Here is a 5,782-nt window from a genome sequence, read left to right on the forward strand (position 1 = left end):
TACCTCAGATGGCTTGGGAAGATCGGACATGGTGGATGATGACGATTGATCTTCAGTCCCCAGCGGAGTCGCCAAAAAGTGTGTTGACACACGAACACGTCACGTGTACCCTCGACGCCGGGGGTGATGCACCGCAACTCACGTCGAAGGAGACCCGACCGACAGCGCAATACGCAAGACAGTCGATGGGCGCTTTTGTAGACCCGAAAACCCCACACCCCCGGGAGGGACCCTGTCAGGGAGTGCAGCGGCTATGGGCTGCCCTAGGTCGATTCGCTCGCCCCTAGAGCCTCGGAATTCGCAGCTCTCAAACACGAAGAACAGCGAAGAACGAGATAGAAAAACGATGGGGAGATAAAACGTAGACTAGAAAAATAGTATATTGATTTGTTCGATTGTGTGTTGTTTAATCGGCCATCACCCCCAACATATATAAGAGGCGGCTGGATTTCCCGTACAAGTAAAGGACTCATCTAGGCTTTCCTTACAAGAAAAATTACATCAATTCACGTCCTAGAGTCCTAATTCTATTCCAACTCGGATTAAGTCTGAATCTGGCCCAAACTCTGTCTTCATTCTTGCGCGGGCCACCAGGCTTGCACATGATCTCCGATCAAGACGGCCCAAATATCAAACTCGTGCGCCTTGACGATATGAACAACTCTCATGTTGATCACTTTTTCAAATAAGGCCATCTTGAATACTTTTCGAGGTCATCTTTATCTTCCAGTCAGACTTGATCTTGCGGTAGACTGGATTATCCGAGTCTCATAGTGAATTTGTAGGCTATATACTATCTCCGATGATGACGACTCTAAAATCAAAATTTACCATCTTGATGATACGCACAACTTCTGTATTGAACACTTCTTCATCCGAGGTCATCTTGATAAACTTTCAGGCATATGTTCAATTTCACTCGGATCCGAGCTCATCCACTCGGATTAGAGTCATTCACTTAGATCGTCCGACTGGACTTTTCACTTGGATGTTTAGAGGTTTTCACTCAGAATATTTTCACCTGGAGGACAATTTCACTCGGATGACCATAATTCCACTCGGATGACTATATTTTCACTCGACCGGTAAATTTTCACTCGATCGTAAACTTTCACTCGGACGGTAAACTTTTCACTCGGAATATTTTCACCTGGAGGACAATTTCACTCGGATGACCATATTTCCACTCAGATGACTATATTTTCACTCGGATTTCTGTTGAGGTTCGGTCTGCAGTGTATTGTCTCTAACTTTTGCATATGAACTCGGATTGAGATGATTTATATATCAAAATCGATTGCCTCGACGAGACGAAGACAATTCCTTAAGTGTGCTCCTTCATCTGAGGTCATATTGAGGGCGTAATCGGCCAAAAAGCACTCAGAACATTAAATTTTGGCACTCGGAGTACAGCTTCGGCCACTGAGATGAGGTCGAATGGTGATAGCCTAAACATCAAAATCAGGTATGAAACTTTCTCATGATGGAAACCCTTTCACTCTGTATCTTGCCAAAATCAGGTGTCAACAATCATCTCGCAACTAACTCATTAGTTGCAATGATTGCAAGGCTTATGTGATGTGCATTACCGAGAGGGCCCAGAGATACCTCTCCGACAATCGGAGTGACAAATCCTAATCTCGAAATACGCCAACCCAACATGTACCTTTGGAGACACCTGTAGAGCTCCTTTATAATCACCCAGTTACGTTGTGACGTTTGGTAGCACACAAAGTGTTCCTCCGGCAAATGGGAATTGCATAATCTCATAGTCATAGGAACATGTATAAGTCATGAAGAAAGCAATAGCAACATACTAAACGATCGGGTGCTAAGCTAATGGAATGGGTCATGTCAATCACATCATTCTCCTAATGATGTGATCCCTTTAATCAAATGACAACACATGTCTATGGTTAGGAAACATAACCATCTTCGATATATGAGCTAGTCAAGTAGAGGAATACTAGTGACGCTTAGTTTGTCTATGTATTATCACAAGTATTATGTTTCCGGATAATACAATTCTAGCATGAATAATAAACATTTATCATGATATAAGGAAATAAATAATAACTTTATTATTTCCTCTAGGGCATATTTCCTTCAATTTACTCGTTGTTTTCGTGAAAAATATTGTCTGCTCGTGTGATGCACTGCTGTTGTATATTCCAGTGCCCGTGATCTGTTTCATTGTACTACTATTACATTAATATACTGTAAAATGTTTTTTTTGTTCAGCAAAAAGTAGTTTCTTAAGACAGTCGTTTTGTCTTTTGATGATCCTCTATTTATTCGTCCTTTAAGCATGTTATTTTCTGGAGTGTCCGTGGAAATATGAGCAGAGTAACTAAACTGTCTAAGCATATAGTAACTGATGCCTCACTCTTGAATGCCCTAGATCTGTTCAGAAGGGCCAGTGTTAGCAACTTGTTACCGAATTCATAATATTTCTCGCAGCTGGTAGGGGGTTTGTACCACACGGAGCAGATGAGCTTGGATCGGAGCTAAGATAATCAGTTTGCTGGGTTTTGTCTCCGACCATCGTGTCGTGATGATTTTGCACGTACCCCTAGAGGCCCTTGAGTTTGCCGGAATGTCGATTAACTTCTGTTCCAGCAAATTCGGGTACTCCATATGTCCTATTTTTAGCAAAGGTCATGCTGAAATTTTCCGTGAATTTTAGCATGACTTTGCTAAAAATAGGACATATGGGGTACTTGCGACCTAGGGTGCCTCGGCATCGATAAACCATAAATGATGAAAACTTCACTTAGCATTTAGGGTGCCTCGGCGTCGACAAACCCTAAATGATGAAACCTTGGCTTCTATAGGGTGCCTCGGTGTCGATGAGAACCTAAATGATGTACGCTTAGGCTTTTAGGGTGCCTCGGCTCGACAAACCCTAAATGATAAAAGCTTAGCTTTTAGGATGCCTCGGTGTCGACAAACCCTAAATGATGAGACCATGATCTTGTTCCTTGACAATAACCAACTTTTTGACCAAACTTTTTTCCTATTTAGAGCGAAACATGGCCCACAATGATGAGGCCGGCGGTTCGGGCGGCAAGTAATTCTGGGAGCTGTACCAGGAGTTGGAGGAAGAACCTCACCACTATGAGGACGCCGTGGAAGACACGATCCTGACTACACAACCCCTAGTAGCATCGGGGATGACACCACTGATGGTGCCGCCGAGGATGCCACCACTAATGATGGCGGTGCACGCACAGATGGCAGCCAACCGAAGAGGCAACGGAAGGACCGGAGCCCGAGCGTTCTCGGCACCGTCAAGGAGGAATTTACTGAACTGAACTCCGATGGGCATCCGACGGCACCCAAAGAAGTAGTCAAGGGGTACTCGGTTCAGCTCGGGTGCGTTCTCTGGAGCACCGTCTCGATCAACACTGAGAACCTAAGGCATAATGACCGAGGGAATTTGTGCAGCCTCCTCTTCACGAAGCTGCACGAACGATACAAGTTCCCCGCTGAGTTTGCAAACACACGCCTCTCAGGGAATAAAGTGAACAGTGCCGCCTTCACGAGGATGAGCACGGCCCTGTCTACTTGGAGAAGCATGGTGAAGGCAATGACTGAAAAAGGTGCTAGTTATGAGAATATCAAGGCGAAATATCCTTTGATGAGCGAAGATGACTAGAAGGAGTTCAAGATCAAGTGCGAGAGCAGCGCAACCTCCGAATCAAGTCAGTGGGGGAAAGAAATGCGGCAGTTGAACTTAGGGGTCCACCAACTCGGTCCTGGCGGTTAGAGAGTGGCGGCGCCTATATGGGACAAGGAGGACGCGGAGCGTGCCGAGCAAGGACTACCGCCCCACTTCGAGAAATACCGTGACAAGCAGACCAGGAACTTTCTCAGGGCTCGGTACAAGGAAGACCCGGTAACAAAGGAGCTTACCACGGATCTGAAGACCAGGGCGCTTGAGCTAGTTCTGGTAAGGAATACACCCCCGCGTAATTAGCTCCATATGGTTGCATTCTAATTAATCCCCAATATTTCTAAATGGTTCACGTTCCTTCCGCAGGACAATGAAAGCAGTAGCGCGGGGTTGTCTCAGACCTCCCCTTTCGACACCCCTTTAAATAGGGCGTTGAACGTAATGAAAAACAAGGATAAGCTCAGTAAGCCGACGTCAGCTGGTCGTGTGGCCGGCACAGGCTTGTCCACAAAATGGTCGTCATACTATACCGCTGGTGGGCGAAAGGAGAAAAAGACCAGTTCGGAAAGCCAGTCGCGCAAGGTTGAAGCACTCAAGGCACAAGTGGCACGGATTCCAGAGATTTTCCAAGAGCAAGTGCAACAACAACTGGGAACGACGATCAACGCCATGGTGCCTACGTTGATTCATGGGCTGACGACGTGGATTGCGGGCAGCCAACAGGGGCCTCCCTCGGTTCCCAGCTTCACGGCCAGCAACTCGCACAACGCGCAGGCGGCGCCATTGGTGTCTCCGACGGCGCCATTGGTGTCTCCAGCGGAGGCGGTATTCGTGTCTCCGGCGCCAGCACGGGCATTGGAGCTTAATGCACCTGGGTGTACGCCGACAGGCACCTCGCCAGCAAGCGGCCCCTCCGTCAGTTGCACGACCGCCATTGGCGGTGCCTCGACAATAGCCGAGCTCGACGGCATCACGGTAACTATGCTCTCGGCCGATGACTTCATCTCCTTGCCTTTGACTGGGCATCCCCGACACCCTACATGTTTTCGCAGGGCGCCGCCGACGTTCCTTGCACTCTCCTGCACTTCGTGGGCGGCGAGTTGGTTGATGTCGCCAAGGGCAGAATCTTTCAACCGGGCAACCCCGTGTTCCACGGTAATTCGATGCCACCCATAGTGTATAGGGTTGAAGTGGTTCGGGTGCTGCCAGGCTGCGACGAGCTGTTACCTCTGATTCGACCTGCTGGGGCCGACGAAGAAGATGAGATGACCCTCAGCGCCTGCGTAAGCTGGCCCCTGCTTTGGCCGAAGAGCCAGATTCGTTTGGGGGTGGGGGACGCCACCCCATAGACAAGACCGCCAGTCGTGCCGGTGCCAAGCCATGGCAAGAACGCCGCAATGCTACCGGACATGCCGGACATCCCTATGGCACAGGATCCGGACATACATATGGCACAGGATCCGAACGACGACAACAATGACGATGGTACATTTACCGATGTCGATAAGTACTTTGCCGAACATGAGTACGGTGACGAGTTCTGCGGGCCTCCTTCTCAAGAACCCAACCAAGACGACCGCGATCTAGATGGTACGGCGGAGAAACCCAATTGCAACAGGCGTCGTTTGGCATTCAGTTCTCGGGAGACGCCTCCAGCCACTACTAGAATCAGCTACTTTGCCATCTGCCAGCTCTTTGCCGTCGGCTAGCAGACGACAAAGAAGCTCTTTGCCATCAGCTACCGAAAAGCGGACGGCAAAGAAATGGCAGATGGTAAAACAGGCCTTTGCCATCAGCCGGCTCTTTGCCGTCAGCCAGCAGACGGCAAAGAAACTTTGCCGTCCGCTGGCTGACGGCAAAGAGAGAGGTGGCCCCCACCCTCCGGCCGTTTAGAAAAATCTTAACGCCCCACCTCTTTGCCGTCCGCTAGCGGACGGCAAAGGGAGATAATGGCGGACGGCAAAGATAGGCGGACGGCAAAGAATGGCCTAACTAACTGCCCCATCCCCTACCCGTTACTCTCTGTTCTCTCCATCTCTCCTCCCCGACGCCCCGCACCCACCGCCGCCCCCGCCGCCCGGCGCCGCCCCCGCCCCCCGCCGCCGC

The sequence above is a fragment of the Triticum aestivum genome, chromosome 3A (assembly GCF_018294505.1).
Source record: "Triticum aestivum cultivar Chinese Spring chromosome 3A, IWGSC CS RefSeq v2.1, whole genome shotgun sequence".
NCBI classification, from domain to species: domain Eukaryota; kingdom Viridiplantae; phylum Streptophyta; class Magnoliopsida; order Poales; family Poaceae; genus Triticum; species Triticum aestivum.